This window comes from Temnothorax curvispinosus, unplaced genomic scaffold (genome assembly GCF_003070985.1).
Source record: "Temnothorax curvispinosus isolate PA1 unplaced genomic scaffold, ASM307098v1 QBEX01004747.1, whole genome shotgun sequence".
NCBI classification, from domain to species: domain Eukaryota; kingdom Metazoa; phylum Arthropoda; class Insecta; order Hymenoptera; family Formicidae; genus Temnothorax; species Temnothorax curvispinosus.
In genome coordinates this window covers 43,049-61,611 of record NW_020214527.1, presented here as the reverse complement: position 1 = coordinate 61,611, position 18,563 = coordinate 43,049, and the positions used below count along the sequence as shown (strand labels likewise).

At 43.3% G+C, this 18,563-nt stretch overlaps 1 long non-coding RNA gene across 1 annotated transcript in view; it reads right to left on the bottom strand.

Annotated features, from left to right (window-relative positions):
- Positions 1 to 1,178: 1,178 nt before the first annotated feature.
- LOC112453875 overlaps positions 1,179 to 18,563 on the bottom strand; it is a 44,793-nt gene continuing 27,408 nt past the window's right edge. The window contains exons 2-3 of the long non-coding RNA XR_003040675.1: positions 2,329 to 3,506; positions 1,179 to 1,971 (exon numbers count right to left, since the gene is read on the bottom strand). This is a non-coding gene — a long non-coding RNA (uncharacterized LOC112453875). The remainder of the gene's footprint in view (positions 1,972 to 2,328; positions 3,507 to 18,563) is intronic.

Below are 18,563 nucleotides of genomic sequence, written 5' to 3'. Positions count from 1 at the left end.
AAGTTGTTTTTAAGTTGTGACTATAAACCTAACTTTATTTGAATGAAACTTCTTATTTTCTGTATATTAAAACTATTTCTTTGTTGTAATAAAATGTTTTATAAACATAAATTTTGTATTTATTTTAACCAAAAATAAAATTGATACCGTATTTTTTAGAGATATATTGACTACACTGAGAGAAATGTCTGGTGACACTATCCAGAATTCAAAATCGGTTTACCAAACAGTATAGTGAATAATCGTGTAACAATATCTAATTAATAATACCAAACTATCTGGTAAACGCATTGTCTGATTAGAATTACAGCAATGTTTAGATATGTTTACCAAACTGTCTAGTATAACGTACGATTCATTTGATGAGCGTTACGAATAGAATCTCTAACCGAGGATAAACGATCTATTAAACTGAGCGATAGTAAAGAGATATATTCAGATTTACCGGCCATTTATTACAGCAGCGAAAATGTCGAGGAAAACTAATACGATTCTAACAGTACTGATAGTACTGTTAATAACAATATTATTAATTGCTTCTTTTGGAATAATATATATATATATATATATATATACTTATCTGATGGATTAAACGATTTAATTATAAAAAGACATGTAAACTATACATTGGAAAATATCACGGAAAAAATTAAATCCCTTGGATTAAATACATTAAAAGAAACATTCACGGGATTCAAGGATTGGACATATAATTTGATCCCGAAATGGACGTGGCCATTTGAAAATATCTGGGAAAAAATGTATGAATCCCTTGGAATAAATACATTAAAAGAAACATATACGGGATTCAAGGATTGGACATATAATTAGATCCCGAAATGAACGTGGCCATTTGAAAATATCTGGGAAAAAATGTATGAATCCCTTGGATTAAATACATTAAAAGAAACATATACGGGATTCAAAGATTGGATATATAATTTTATCCCGAAATGAATGTATGAATAAGGAAAAACAGAGCTTATGGAGACGGAGAAGCAGTTACGAATAGAGGTTCGTAACGCTCATCAAATGAATCGTACGTTATACTAGACAGTTTGGTAAACATATCTAAACATTGCTGTAATTCTAATCAGACAATGCGCTTACCAGATAGTTTGGTATTATTAACTAGACGTCTTGTTACACGATTATTCACTATACTGTTTGGTAAACCGATCCTGAATTCTGGATAGCGTCACCAGACATTTCTCTCAGTGTACCGATGCTCCTACCTACGAGCCATCAAATAATTTACAAACAAATTATGAAATTATTTGGAAAGATACCGTTTGAAAAATTTACCAATGATGTAAAAGATGAAATTGATAAACCAGTACCTTTAGAGATTTTAGAAACTGACGGCGAAGCTGCTAAGACATGACTTGAACGACGTAGACGTATCCAAACACAAGTTGTACATACTATTGTAGATGAAATGCGCAATATTAAGACCAAAATTCCAATGAGTGCTTTTAAAATTATAGCTAATAAGTTACGTGAGCGATATCCAATATTCAAAGACATCGATTCTGACAACGTCGTTACAGGAGATGGATGCTTTACCTTAACAATGAAACTCATTAAACGTAACAATTATTTAAATAGGCCGTTCAAACGAAAATCCATCACAGCTGGAAAAATTCCAGGAAAACAATAAAAAAAAATGGCAAACATTACAAGCGGCTGTTGTAATTGGGACCCACAACCTAACGAAGCGATTTTGAATAAGGACAATTTAAAAACTTCCTTGAATACAATAAATGAAACAGATGAGAGTTTCTATAAACATTTAGAAGATTCCTATTCAACTATAAGAATGGCAATGAACAATAATAAATCCTTGAAACAAATTTTAAATCAGTGGCCAATTCTACAGAAATCAAAGAACTCAAATAATCAAATAAAAAGAAATCAAATAATTTTACTCACAGACACACGATGCGCAGCAGCGAAATTGTAGACGTTGATCTGCAACACACAAACGAATCCGAATTATAGCATCGTCCAAAATAACAAACGGTATTTCGAAAGATAATTAATTATTGTGCGCGCATTAATTTTCTCCTTTTGTTTTTCAAATAAATATCAAGTAAATAAGTGATATTGAAATATTTCGAGATATTTATATATTATATAATTACGTACTTTATTAAAGACGTTTTACGAAAAATAGAGAGAGAGAGAGAGCACCTCTTTAAAACTCTCTTTAAAAAATATATACTTAATATTACATAACAATGGCGCAAAATGACGCGTGGAACGCGCCGTGAGACAGGGATAAGCGATTCAACAAGCGAAGTAATAAATTGACGATAAATTACTCACCCTTGGGTTGATTCGCCGACGCCTGATGCCTCCCCGGGCCTCCTCCTCCTCTCAGCTCTCAGCTCCCGTCGATGCTGCTCCTCCGTGACGCACACACTCTTCGCGGCGAGGTTAATCGCGCGCGAATTAACCATCGGAATACCACGCGGAGTCGCGACACTTTTCACGGCATTCCCGACTTTTCACGGCACACCCGACCGCTGACTGAGGACGATCCCGATGCTGCTCCTCCGTGACGCACACACTCTTCGCGGCGAGGTTAATCGCGCGCGAATTAACCATCGGAATAGAACGCGGAGTCGCAACACTTTTCACGGCACACCCGAGACCACTGACCGAGGACGATCCCGATGCCGCTCCTCCGTGGGGCACAGCATTCTTCGCGGCGAGGTTGTAATCGCGCGCGAATTAACCGTTGGAATCCGACGCGAGTCACGATGCCGCGATGGGAGCTTTCCAGCAAGCGACACAAGTCAACACAAACGTCGTTCTATCTTTCTTTGTTAGCAATGAGGAACGAAGGCAAAACGACACTTGTGTCGACTTGGATCGCTTCTGGGAAGCTCCCAGTATAAGTAGATACAGTATGTACACTCCCGCCCCTCCCGCCGAAACCCGTGAAATGACTGAAATGGTTCCGCACACTCAACAATATGGCGGTCAATGAAACGGAGAAGGAGAGAGAGAGAGAGATCGTATGTCTGTCCTTTTCCATGAACGTCGAAGAAGGACAGACATACGATCATACGATTTTCACAAATATCACGACCGACCATTTCACTTCAGCTCAAAGGCGCCGACACGGAGTGAACATACCTACGTGTCTATGCTGTGGCGGATCGCAACACTTTTCAACGGCACACTCGACCACTGACGCCAGACTACACGCACAAGATGCTCTGTAGGGGAGGGAAAAAAATCCGTGATTCGCGTCTTAAATCGACATCACTGTATCCGACGCGTCGTTTTGTTGCGACGGGAATAGAATAACACGAGTATAATACGTATGTGTACGTATGTACGGGCCGCTCGACGATCGCGTCTCGTAGATTAACGTAACGGACGAATCTGGGAGAGAGTCCCCGAAAATTGCGCGGCCGACTTCACGCTCCACCCGCCCCGCACCCGCCGATGCTGCACCTGTTGCACTAGCTGCACCTTCGCACACCTTCCGCCTCCTGGAAAACGAATAGCGAACAATCGCGCTTTAGAACCAGCCACTGCCTCTTTCCGTTACGGCGTAAAATTAACAGATGTGTATTACAGAATCACCGTTGAAAATGGATATCCGCGATGTTCCGAAGCGGCGTGATCGTTGTACCGCCGCGCCGCGCGCCGACCGCTCGCGCGACGGATCACGATCGAATAAACCTTGGAATAAATCGCGGTTTCGACGGATCGTCGACGTACCGTCGCCGAATTCACCGCTTGCGGTTGGCAAATATTAAAATATATCGAGTACGAGATCGATTACGGTCGTATTTGCTAACTAAACGCGAACGCGACGCCGCGCGGCGCGCCGCCCCGCGCCGCTCGATACGGAGAACCGAGTCGCTCGGTGTCCGCGACGTTAATAATTGAAAAGCACGAAAGTGTGACGGCGACAACTTCACTCTGATATACCGCGCGATACAAATTAATGTTTAATTAAAATATGATCGATCGCCCGAAAATACGTACATCACAGAAATATTATATTGAGCGCGTGTAATATCTACACTTCAAAGGCATAAACCCGCGAAATATATTATTATAATAATAAAAAATAAACGAGACATCATGCCGTTACTATAACCCGGTAATTAATGTATCCCTCCGCGCTCTTGATGTGAAAAAGCGATAGAAAAATTACACGTAAAGTTCGGCAAGGAATTCAAAGCACGATATGAAGATATATATGTGTATATAAAATCCAAGAGCTTAGTTAAATTAAAAAAAAAAACAATATATAAAGCGCGTCGCGGTAAAACGATTAATTTAACAATTCCCATATTCGCTTGCGCGAAATATATTCGTTTCGCTAAAACATCGTCATCTCGATACGCTCGAAGATTGGGAAAGTTGAGAGAACGAGCGGGCTGCCACACTCGCAATACGGTTTCGGAGCGATCGCGTTTTCACCTCGTATAAGTACTTATCGCGTTTCGAGGATTAATGACGCACTGGCACGCAAAAACGCTCGTATATAGCGACTCGAGCCTCGAATGACGACAATAACAAGCCGAACGCGTTCACGGACAATGGTACGCAACGTAAACAAGGGGCGGGGGGGGGGGGCGCCGAACGCCGCCGAGCTTCGTATACACAAGTGTCACATCCAAACCTAGTTAGGCCAGTCAAATTAGACAAAAAAAAAGGCTTTTGCTCTCAAGTGATGCGAACTTTTTTATTCCTTTTTAGGCGTGTTGGGGGTGTTTAGAAAAGCTTATTTTTGAGTTGTATCATGAGACCCAGAGCTTTTTGAGAGGAGGGAGGGGGAACCAATTTTTGACGAATCGGAACGAGTCATCGCTCATTTTCTTCGTTTTTTCAAGCCCTACAACTTTCTCAGGAGCGAAAAAGTGCTATCTATTAATTGAAACGAGATAAATGCAAAATTTTCGTTTTTTCGCAATAACTCGGTGAATGTTGATAAAAAATGAATGACTAACCCCTCAGCTACAAAACGAGGGGTTAGTCATTCATTTTTTATCAACATTCGCCGAGTTATTGCAAAAAAACGAAAATTTTGGTTCCCCAAAAAAATAAAATTTTCGCGGTTTTTTGCATTTATCTCGTTTCGATTAATAGATAGCACTTTTTCGCTCCTGAGAAAGCTGTAGGGCTTGAAAAAACGAAGAAAATGAGCGGAGACTCGTTCCGATTCGTCAAAAATTGGTTCCCCCTCCCCCCTCTCAAAAAGCTCTGGGTCTCATAATACGACAACTCAAAAATAAGCTTTTCTAAACACCCCCAACACGCCCAAAAAGGAATAAAAAAGTTCGCATCACTTGAGAGCAAAAGCCTTTTTTTTGTCTAATTTGACTGGCCTAAGTCGTCTTGTAAGAATCGTAGTAACGCACGATTCAATCGCACTGTGAAATAAGTATATATCGAATTCTGTTCTTTTTATCATTTCAACTCACAAATAGAAGTAACGCGCGTATTGAATCTACTAGGGAGTTTTTGCAATATCGTCTTTCAGACACGGTAACCGTATCTGAATTGTTCAGATACAGAGTGAATGTATCTAAACAATTCAGATAACGTTTACCGTATCTGAAAGACGGTATTGCAAAAACTCCCCAATCTTTAGTCACGTGCGCGGTTTCTTTCATTTAGTGCGGTTTTCTAAATTACATTACAATGTACAAATTAAAAATCGTTAGTTAACTAAATTGGAGAAGTGTTATGAAGTTATGAAGAATCGTGGACAGAAATTTCAAGAGAAGTCGTTCATACTTTTAGAAGAATCGCAGATAAAATACGTAGTATTTACATATGTATGCATGTGTTTGCGTGTGTGAGCGCGATCGTTGCTGTTGGGCTTGACATAATCTTTCCTACGGAAAAAGATATTTCCCGTAAGCGACCAACACGCTTACGCCCATTTTTACGTCAAGCCTTCAATTTATCCCGAAGGTGCAAATTAACAGTCTCCGGGCCGAAACACGCGATCGGATCGCGACCACCTCGCCGGCGGAGATTAAAACGGAATATCCGGCGGGAGACGGGAGCTGTTATTATTTACTATCCGCGACGGGCGAATTTACCGTCGGTGTTTATCGTTTGCGCTAGAGCAATGCAATTCGTTTCGCGTAACTGCGCCGCTTAAATATGCCCGAGCGCGAGCCGGGAGACAATAGAAAGGGCAAAGAGAGAAATAATACGGGCGCGGGCGCCGCGCCGAGCGGACTCTGTGGAGAGCGGTAAAGAAGAGCGTATAAAGAGGAATCGTCCCCCGCGAGACGCGACGCTCCCGTCGTAAGGCGAAACGGCGGCATTTTGTTCGAATGTCATCGAGTTAACGAGCAGAGCGGTATTATGCAAAGTGGAGAGCACGTCGGTCGCGCGCGATGCATTCTCAAGACGGTCTCCCTCCTCTGTCGACGCCTTCTCTCGCGCCCCTGATGATAAATCCATATCTTTTTTTCTCTTCCGACTCCTCGCTCCTCGTCCCCTCCTACCTTTCCCTCCTTAATTTTTTTATTTTAATAAAAATGACACCTCCCCGCTTCCGAGGCCCCCACCGTCGTAGGTCGCAAACATCCCTTCTCTTTCGCGACAATATTTATGCTTCTACGTCACGGGAGAAATATCGTGCAATGAGAATCTCATGAGTTCTCGCGCGCGCCCGCGCACACACACACACACACGCACACGCACACGCACGCACATCCCCCGTTCGCGAGCTGTCGAGTAGCGCCGCGTGTTTTTGCTCGCGCATTAATTAAACTCCAACTTAAGCAACTTGGCTGCACGGGCTAGACGTAATTTTCCACCCGCTACGCGTGATCCTCGCGCGCTCTTTGATGCACCAAGACTAACGCTCAAACGCGTCCCGTATAGCTCCTGTAGCAAACCGCACGTGTTATTAATGTCGCAAATCTGTATTCATGAACGAATATTCCATATCACTGCGGCGCGGATTACACCGGATATTGGTATTGCGATTTAAAGTCCAGTTGTTTGCGGATTTCTTTTCATACGATTAAACTTTAACGAAGAGAGAGGTCAAGCATTATTATAAAATTTTTTTGATCTCCTCCTATTTTCATTTTAATTTTTTATAGTTTAGTTAACAACTTTTCGCATAAATATGCAATCGCACAACTATCGCACTCTTAAAAGAGAGATTTAAAAAATGAATAAATATATTTTTTATTTTTTACATCGCATAAAAGAATTAAAAAATGCATTTCAATATTTTTATTAAAGTGATATAAATACTCTTATTCATTAATTACATGGACAATGCATTCAAAGTTGGAATACATAACATAACTAATTAACATGGGTTTTCCTTTTTGTGCAAAACTAACTATCTATTAGACATCTAAACAAGAGTTAAAGCTATTTATATGCGCCATTTGTACTTTCCACGTTAATAGCTCAATTAGTATTCCGCAACGAAGAAAATAGAATGCATTACTTGCAATTTGTCTTGAATTTCGAGACGAATCTCCTTTGACGTTGCCCGAATTTTAAAAGTGTACATGTAAAGTAAACAGCCGAATCGCTTAGCGGAAGAATACGTTACGGAATGGAAAATGGGTTTATTTACGGTCGAGTCGCGGAGATAATCATAAATAATTTAACACCACGTCGCATCGCCCGTCCGCTCTGCGCGCAAGTGGGTGGTATTGTCAACGTAGGTTTTTCTTGGAGGTTTGCACGAGATGCAAACCTTCGCGAGAAAACGTTCACATTCACTCGACGCTCACATCTGCACACCCAGATTCACCGTATAGATGTACTACTCGCGGATAAGATATAAGCGGGGCATCTCTCTCAGAGCCGACCGCATAATCGATCAGCTGGATGCTGAAAAGCGGCTCGAACAATTTCACACGGGGATGTGCATAGGGTGTCTATATGATTCTGCCACATTTACTTTGCTGACTGTTAATGACAAGTTCCTTGAAGAATCTAAAAGGTTAATATTAAAATATACGTTACAGAGAGCTCTTAATGCTTGTATGGAACTTTTAAATTGCATTTTAGTTGAGGAAATGCAATTTCTTATATTTTGCAAACTGTAAATATTTAAGTTTTTTTTTCTAGATCAATTTGACTTTTTCATCTCAGATTTCATTCGGTTTAACACTTTTAAATTCTACTTGCTGAGAAAAAAGAGCAAAAAAATTGGTATAATATATTCATAATTATAGATACATTTTTATGTAAACACAAGTGTTAATTAAAAAATTTTAATTATGTTAATTAAAAAAATAGAGATTTAAATGTAACTTATAACCTTTAAAATATATATATATATATATATTTGATGTTAAAAAGATAAAAATAGTAACAGTAACGTGCACCAAACCTTTGTTAAGAGAAGTTTAGTCACGGGATTTGTTAAGAAACCTGTCATTGACAGTTGACGCGATAGAAAACGATCACCCCATATACAGCTCGATTCGCGTTACTCAAGGAAGGGAGGCGAACATACACCGTCGGATAACCGGTAAAACGCAGAAACGGTATCATATTTTACGTTGCTCGAGGGACGAGTAAACAACGTATCTGGGCCAGCTGAAAAATCGCGTCTCACGGTATCTCGAGAGAGAGTGACGGCGAGCTATGTCCCTCCCCCGTCCCTTTCCACGTCCCTCCCCTTCCGGCGTGATCGACACGTCGTTTATTTACGGCTTATTAAAAAAGAGCCAGCCAGCTAGTGCTCCGACGGCGAGACGGGGAACGCCTCGGCGGACATTCCCGCTCACGAAAACAAATTCGAATGTCCGGCCGGTCGATAGAGGAGATAAGGGGATCGTCCTGATCCTGTCCGGGGTTGACCGGCCAGTCGAACGAAAGGAGCGAGCGATCGGTCGCGGTGGGAAGAGAGTAAGGCAAGGCAACATTTCTCAGGCACACGGACGCGCGCGGAGCCATAATCAATCCGGTGGATGTTGAAAAGAGGCGCGAGCTATCTCGCCCAGGGATCCAGGATGGTTCCCACTCCCTCTCTCTCTCTTTTTCTTTCTCTCGCCCTTTCTCTCTTTTTCTCACAGCGGGTAGTCCGCCTTACTTACGTAGACCCCTCGGTGTACGTCGCTGCGCCCGAGTCCAGAAAATTGCACAAAGGCGTCGTAATCTGAGTTTCATGAGTTTTACGAAATGGCGAAAGCTTTTCCATTTCCGGAAATATCGTGCTGGCCAACACGGTGACATAATACGAAACGAAAATATATTCCGCGCGCTTGTGCCGCGCTAATGTGGTAAGGCGGAGTGACGCGCTTGATCGTCGGTAAGCAACGAAATGTAAATTGGACACGAAATTGATGTCGACGAAACGAGTAACGTGTTTTTTGCGAGAGTTTTATATAAGCAGCGGGACGTTTTCATATTGTATTTTCGGCGAGGTAGCCGGGAAACGAGAGTAACATCCAAAGACCTGAAAAACTCGGAGATTCCCCGTCGACCCGAATCGATCTAGACAAAGTTTCGCGCGCGCGGATTAACGAAATAACGGTCTCGTAAATCCACGAAAGGATGCAAACGATATTATAAGGAGAGAAAAATGAAAGACAAAAGGGACGAAGGAAATTACGAAGAAAGAAGGAAGGGGGAGATGGAGAAAAGAGTTACGCGGCCAAGAAGGCGAGGAGCCATAATCGATCCGGCGCGCGCGCTGAAAGAAAGGAGGCGCGAGCTATCTCGCGCTCTCGTGAACCGAAGGGGAAAACGAGAGAGGGAACGGTGTCCAAGGCCCCGACGCGGTGGAGATGGTGTTTGCGGCGGGCTCTCTCGCTCGCAGCGGGAAGTCCGAAGTTCGTGCAGAAGGGACTGTGTCGGCGTCGTTCTCGGTTAACTAGATGCCAGCCGAGATTCCACGGTGAAGGGTTGGACGGACGGACGGACGGACGGACGAACGGACGGACGGACGGACCTGGCGGAGGTAATCATAAAGCTACGATGAGATGAGGAGTGGAGGACGAGGGGAGGATGGACGCGCGAGGCGCGGAGGAAGAAGAAGACGGCGAGAGAGACGGCCTCGGGGCTGCCAGTGCGGTCTGTGGAAGCGTGTCAGTAAATTTAACCTAACCGAATGCCGGGGCGTGCGGACCCCTCGCACCGACCCCGCCGCCCGCTACATCCCGCTACATCTCTCGCTACATCCCGCTATATCCCGCGCTGCATCGCGCTGCGCACCTTGACCACCTACTCTGCATCCTCCGGAGTACCGTGGTTTCTGCCGTTGGCCGTACCAGTCGATTCCTTAAAATCGTGAATTCGCATCGCGAATACGCGGCCTCGCTGAATACTTCTCCCCTTTGCGACATCAGCTAATCGCGGTTAAGCTCAAAACGGAGTTGCACGCGACCTCAAAGAGGCAACGAATGGTTCAAATCTTTCAGATCGCTCGTCACCGCGCGACTCTATCGAGATTTTCGACACAGAAAGGGTATACGCGATTAAAACGCGAGAATTTAATCGAGCGTGCGCACGCGCGTCATCATTCTTTTCCCCCTAATTACCTCCGCTTCTGTAACTTTTAATGAACGCGCCCGTACTCTACGATCCATCGACTCTCCCTCAACATTCGGATTACGCTTGACCGGATCGCGAACCACGGGTTGAAACCAGAGCCACCGGAGGAACCGCGGTAAAAGAAGAAGAAGAAAAAGAAGAGAAGGAAGAAGAAGAAGAAACAGAAAAAAAGAAAGAAGAATACCAGGCAGCCCGAATTACACACCGTCCAACGAGGAGCTTCGCTCGCTCGCTTCGAAGATTCTTATCGGTTGCGCCTGGATACTTCATCGACGACCTACGACGAAGGAAGAAGTGCATCGCGCTCTCCGCTCTTCTCCGCACAAGGGTCGGAGGTTGAACGTTGCTCGATCGACAGCTGCCACGAAGCCGTTTCCATCCCTCGCGTAGGTGAAATTCTTTCGCGGGTCTCCCTCTCGCGCTCGTTATTTATTTGCCGTCTTCGGATCGAGTCGGTGATGTCTGCCGATAGCGTCGCGGATCTCCGAAGGACGGGGCTTGACGAGCCAAAACCGACGACGCGTTACGTACCGCACCGCCCCCGAACAGGAACGAGGATTTGTTTCGAATTCTAGCGCGACATACACGTGGCAGCTGCGGAATATACGTCTCGCGCACATATTTCGAATTTGTCTTCGTCGCGACACGCGAAGGCGTGTGATGGATGGTTGAACGGCGAAGAAATTAATACCGGGTTGCTTACGTATGTCGCCGAGCCGAGAGCAAGGGACGATCTTTGTAGTTTATTCTGTATGTTGGATGAGGCGAATAACATCGCTGAATCTTCGAAAGACGTAACGCATAAAATTAAAATTTAAAAATAAAAAACCGTTCGAGTTGTGAAAATAGTACTATTTAAAAGTCTCTACTTTGATAAATAATATTTCTTTTGGCCTCAGAAATATAGTCACAAAAAAATAATAAATTCATTGCATTCTACATATAGCGCATATTTCTATTTTAACAAGCTTTTCGATCAGAATTAGATATATTAGTTTTTTTATAACTTTTGAAAATTTATCGATTCTTATCAAACAAGTTACTAATATTAACGTATTAAGTAACTAACATTAACTACTGATATTAATTATTATGACTAATATTTATAAATATCTTTTCGATACGAAAATATTTGTATAAAACATAATGAAAACATAAATAAAAAAAAGAGAAAGAAAGGGAATTAACATCATTAACTAATTAATAGTTAAATTTGAATTTCAATCGCAACGATGGACAAACTGTTAAATAGATTAAAAGTGCTTCTATAGCAAGAAAGAGTCGTTCTCCTTCATTCGATATTGATATCTCATAATCGAGAGTGTCGGTTCGGGAGTACGCTTCGTTAAAAAAGAAAATTGCGATCGCATGCACGAGGTGAATAAAGTATTCAAATGTCCTACCGCGCGAATACTCTAACTAAATAACGCCGTAAGCCGCGAAAAAAAAAAAGCCCCGGACAATTATATGACCCGTCGAAACAGAGTCCGGGAAGCATTTACCGTTAATCCACTCGTATATCGGCTTGGCGTACCAAGTGAACCGATGCGCGCAGACCCACGAAATAAAGATCAACGATAATAGGGAGAGGTCGCCGGCGAGAAGAAAGGGCGCGAAGAGCGCGGCCACAAATTTTCGCCCGCTTTTAATTACGTTCCGTTAACTCGCAAAGTCTATCGATTTTTGTCCCCGCGGTAATTGAGCCCTTCCGCTCCTTTCGTCCTCTCCCTCTTTTACTTTTCATCTTTCATCCTTCGTATCTTCTCGAGCTACTAGTAAACCGCAGTTACCCCTCAGCGTTTTTCGATTTTGCTCTTTGACTCTTTCGACCACCCTCCCTATCCCTTTCTCTCTCTCTCTCTCTCTCTCTCTCTCTCTCTCTCTCTCTTTCTTTCTCCCCTCTCTTTTTCTTTCTCTTTCTCTCCTCATTTTTTCGATCCTTTTAAACCGCCCGAAGAAATGGGGTTTGCGGTTTGGCGTGTTTGCTAAATAAACGGGACGCGCCCGCCTCTTTTGATGGCCCCGCAGAAAGACAGCACACATCCGTAGTCCGTACATCGCGGCCCATTAAGCGGCTAATAAGTGGACAGAGGCGGGTTACCAGCTACACACGCGCGCTCGTCTTCTTCCTTCTCCAACGCTTTGACTCGCGTTCTCCCTCCCTTCGTCTCTCTCCTTCTTTCGCAAACTGCCGAGCCAACCATTCTCACCGTCTCTCTCTCGTCCTTAAGATTGCTCCTTTCTCGCTCATCTCCTCTTTTTCTTCGTCTCTCTCATTCTCTCGTCCTATCTCTTCTCATTCCGCACCTCTCTCTCTCTCTCTCTCTCTCTCTCTCTCGCGCGCGCGCGTCGTATGTGCGTACACTCGCGTTGTTTGTTACGCGATGCTGCGGTTGGGAGATTAGGATGGAGAGAAAAAGCCGAATCGCGAGAGAGAGGGAGAAGAAACGAGGGAACGAACGGGAGTGAAGACGGCTGCTGGGAGCCGTGAGATCGTGTTCAAGAGACGGGCCCGTGGCCCCTACCGAAGTTTGTAACTCCTTTTGCATCCAATTAAGTCTCGCGCAATAACTTAGGCTATACCGAACACCGATGGGGCGCCCGTGCTGGTGCCCCCGTCGGAGCTTGCAACCATCCCTCCTCTCCCCCCCCCTCCCCGTCTCTCGGGTGTACAACAATGTATACGGCGACTTCGAATTACGACGGCGCGCCGGAATTTATACCGTACGGCCGACTCCGAAATTTCGACGCGCGATGAAATTCCCTGTCGCGCCGTAGCGAGCGCGTAGATGAGGGGCGAGAGGGGAATACGGTAATACGCGGAGGGAAAGTACTAACGAAAAGTTGGACGTTCCCTCGAAGGGCCGGAGGAGCTCGGGGACTCCATTGGCGCGACATTATGTACAGCTGGTAGTCGTTCGTAACCATCGAACTCCAGCAACTCGCTTTACATCCAATTAAGCGGCGCGCAATAAAGTTAGAACAGGTATACGCGATACGCCAATAGCAGAGGGACCACGGCGCGTCCACCTCGAGATAATTCGCATTTCGATTTCGGAGTTCGATACACACAAGTTGTTGCCGATGAAGTTCGTGGGACGGTTATTGACACCGGCGTACCACCCGGCCACTCTTCCTCTTTCTTCCCCCCCTTCTCTCTCTCTCTCTCTCTCTCTCTCTCTCTCTCTCTCTCTCTCTCTCACTATCTCGTTCCTTCTTTCTCTCTCTAACTACCGAGGTAGTTTAGCGCTCCGGTATATACATTCTCCATCGTAAATTAACTCAGCCAAACCTAAATTGGCTCTTAAAATAGAGCGGTGACACTAATACGTATAAAGTATTCGTTCATAGCCGTCTGCTTGTCGCGATGTTGTACAACGTTTTTATAACAACTTATTATTATCGCCATTAATCAGTATTACGTGTGCTGTAGAACTTGTAAAAATAAAAATTGTATAGCGTTGATTTTATAATAGAAACTTTTCGTATCTAGACAAGTTTGTCATATATTATTGTTATAGTTATGGATATTATATTGTTCCAATTGTTCTTATTAAAATTAAGAAAAATAAATAAATATGGAATCTCTTATATAATATTATTTTGAAGTTGCATCTATAATCGTATCTTACTACGTCTGTAATTTTGTTACTAAATATTATAATTGCTTCTACGAGCGGTTTTTTACTTATAAATGTTACTTATAAATAACCGCACGGACTTAGTTACATTACACGACCTATTGGTGAATGACTTCTTACAATCCTTTGCCAGAATGCTATTTTTCAATTGGTCGAGTATATCTTTCCGTGTTGCCCGAAATACATAACGATAAAACCGGCTCCGTATGAAGACGGAGCTTAGAGCGCGTCAGGTATGTACACGCGGCGAAATATCGTCCCGTGCGGGTACGCTGATTGCGAAGTAAAGATAGTAGGTCAGTTATCGGCACCTCCGGCCCCGCCATTACCACAAAGTACCGACATAGTTTTCGAGGTCTCAACGCAGTCGAGCCTTCGCGCAATAATTTAGGGTACGCCGGATACCGATACTAGAGAAACTAACTCCTCCTTGGCCCCGAGAACAATATGCGCTAACCCCTTCGAAATCTTAGCCTTAATGCCGAGCTTAATATGTGCAGGCTTAGCACAGATCTCGTTGATCGAGTTCGTCCTTCCCCCCCTCTCCCCCGCTCTCACTTGCATCACCTAATCTCACAAATTCACGAGAGCTTTAATTAAACGATCCTCCGCCCACATCTCGCGAAACGTACGAGGTAAAACCGATTTTTGCGCGGTGAAAAATGCGAGAGAGCGCGGGTTCTTGAAATTTTCATCGACTAAGCCAGATAATCTCGCAGTTGCTTTTTTCAACTGAATTCTTCATCATCACCTTATTAATTATCGCCGCGGCTTATTTTAATTATTAATTCGTGAATTCGCGTGAAAGAGGCTAGAATAACCAGGCTTCACAGTTCGGACAAATCATTGCCAGCGCGCATAGCGCAACGTTATTCTTCTATCCATAATACAAAACATTTATTAACGTTAATGAATGGGCAACGGCTTATCCCGATTCGTTTTTTTTTTCCTTGTCAATGAAGCTGGTCGTCGGACAATGAGAGGCCAACGAGCCCGTATAGCCGCGGCGACTGACCGCGGAATTGACCTCACTTTAGAGAGGAATGCGTACTCGCTGCTCGCCGGGTGCCACTTCGCGTTACGTATATCAACCGCGACGAGTTTCGTTTACGAAACTCGTTTAAATTGGGACAGATTGGCGTGACGTTCCGCGGAAAGAAAATAAATATCGCTCCTGCAATTGAGCACGCGTCGCGTTTTATTGGCTCGTCCGCGAATCGTGTCGACCGTAAAATAAATCATAAATAAATCAGTAGAGACGCGGTCAGCGAACCAGCGGAAAATACGAATTTTACATGTTTATTGTTGTTCGATATTGTTCATACGTATTTTCTTGGGATAAATCTTTCGTATATATGTTATTTGCACTTCTGAAAGTCATTCTATTTTAGATTTGAAACCTTTATTCGTCTCATAGTAAACAAGTTGAGAAGAACAATATTCGTAAAACCGAATTGAAAATTTTCACTAATTTTTTGGAACACGAATTCCGTATTATTAAAAAAAAATACATATATGCGCTTTTTGAGAGATAATCTCTATTTTATTTTATCTTCAAAAGGAAAGAAAAAAAAATGAATTTATGCTAAAATAGAAATGCTAATTTGACCCTTATTATAAAAAAATTAAACAAAATACGTATTAAAAATGTTAATTTATTTGACAAGTTATTAGATGATTCCAATTTTAATCACCAAAGCTCATCATACATCTTTAGCTCAAAAGGGGGATAATTAGATCATATATATACATAGAAATGATTCAGAATAATAACTAAATATTTTTCTAGAGTGCAACATGATTCAATACTTATTAAAACTTTCAAATAAAATACTTATTAAAATAAAGTGAAACTCTTTCAATATATCTCTGAAGTTATACGCGGAATAATAAAATTATACGAAGTGTGTAGGATCAATTTGATTTTCAAAGTGTATCAGGAAGTCGAATGCCACGGTGCTTTTAATTACGGTCGGCAATTTTCGCTAAATCGATCGAACAAACGGAATGAACGAACTGCAAATTATCCTTGCCGAGCAACGCGTACGACAACAGTGTTACCGAACAGTGTGCGGAAATTGCAGTGGTAAGTCATTATGAGCGGAACGATCTAATTGACATTAAAATTAATGCAGTCAGAGGCAATTTATTTACCACTTACTCCAAAGCTCCTGCTGACACCGGGCGAGTTACATTCGTTATTGGAGGCAGATACGATAATGATTAATGTGAAAACCGGTTTCACGAAGTTACGCGTTAGGAAAAAGTTGCCGAATATGGCCACTTTATACCACTCAAACGCGATTCGAATTATGCTTGCCCCGAGGGTGCTTTTGGAATTGCTTTGAGCCATCCTGCAACATAGTGATTTCGTTGGATACTTAATTACTTCCGGGAACGAGCTGCGGCGATACGTATCGATCGACCACCAAATACGCTCGATCGACGGACGGGCGAAGAAATTTGACGGATGACTTCTTCGCGTCGCGCGATCAGAAGCGAGCGATCGGGACGATTTGCATACCGCGGGCCCTGCTGCAATGTGCAACGCCGAGGGGAACTTCGCGAAACCAGATGTATCCGCAAATGAATCCGTTTACGCAACAACGGCACGTTAATTACCTGACGAAAGGGATAACGAGCCGGTCTCGTTCGACGGGATAACAAACCGTGTATTTGCGCTCGTAAATACGACAGCGAACGGGAACGAAGTTTCATGCAAACGACTTGCGGGCCGCACGAATCAGTTTCTTTTTTTTTTTTTTAATCTCCGGACGTCTATTCGATCACGAGCGCAGATATTGCATCGAACGGTCGACCGATTTTAGATCCGGCGCGGCGGCGCGCTATTATCGCCTGACCGTCGTCATTATACGATCCGCGCGGAGGCCCAGGAAAAGATGGAGAGAAAGGGAAAGAGAGTCTCTTAATTTTACGGAATGCGACGCGGTAAATTTGTGTATAAATCTGTGAACGCGCGCGCGCGCGAGCGCAGCTCCTAGCGCGGAGTGCACAATAAGACAACGGCAAAGTGCGAGGAGAAGCGAATAACAGTCCAAGTGCTCTTTTTTTCGGGCGCTGCCATTAACATAGATCGGCATCGTCCATTATCGAGATTCGTGACGATATCGAATGACTAACGCCTACTTTAGTTTGGTCAAGTGCGTATCTGCCCCGATAATTTAATAACAGTACTCGGCCCGATGCCCGGTGGAGCGTCACGGGCGAAGCGGACAGTTTCCGCGTTAATTACAAAAGCCATTCTACGAAGGGCCGGCCTTTTAACGTTCGCTGCACGATGCGCGGTGGTGTCAGAGATAGAAACGTCAGATGGAGAACGTCGACTAATCCATCACGGTGCGTCTCGCCTCCTCGCCTCATATATATACGTACGATTAGTGCCAGTAGGATAGGGATTTATCAAGGAGACCCCATCGTATCCGTAAGGTTTCTAATTGAGGAGCGTGTTAGGAGCGCCAGCTACGTCGTCGGTACCTGATATGCATAACGAGGCCATTCGGTTAAATACAGACAAAACAGCCGGGCGCTCGCTTCCGCTCCGCTGCGAGGCGCCGCGCCGCACCGCGCCACGCCGCGCCGGGCAAGAAAGCACAGCTCTGTTTTGCATCGAAATTATCCGTGAGCGCTCGCCGCCGTGCTCATACACACCTGAGGAAACGTTACAAAATAGTTTTGCTTTTTGGGTCGAGGTGAATGGTATACGCGGCACTCGTAACGCCGCCCTTCTTCCTCTTTCTCACCCTCGCGTCTGGCAATTTCGCATATTTAGACTAAAATAATGCCGTTATGGATAACTATAGTATTAAGATAATAGACGACGCGTATGGTCGTACTAATAATCATCCTGAGATAACGATTAATATATAATATCCTCGCTTGTTAACGAAAAGGATAAAGTGCACTAATATACTCTCGCTTGATTAACGAGAGGATAAAGTAGAAACATGAGATTAAATATATGCGCAAAATTTAATTCTTTCTGTGGTACGCGTGCACTATCTTGCAAACATATTTAAATATTTTTAAATATTATATACGGATTTTCTTTCATAAACATTAAAAGAACGTGGAAATGTTCTCCCACTGATTTTGAATTTTAATTTTACATGGCTCGTTCTGCTTATATTTACTTTTCTCGTGCTACTGTTCCGAATTCAATTATTTTCTTAACTCTGCTATAATAATCGAAATGATAATCTTCTTTCGATAATGTAGAAAAAATAAAACTTTAAGAGATCTTAAAATTTTATTTTAGTATAAGTACGGAAACATGAAGAATCCATTACTGTGAAAGCTTAACGTTCCCCTGACCAATTGTAAACTATGATTCCATCTCATCGCTGTACGACTATAAATTTAAGCGTACTGCTCGTGTTG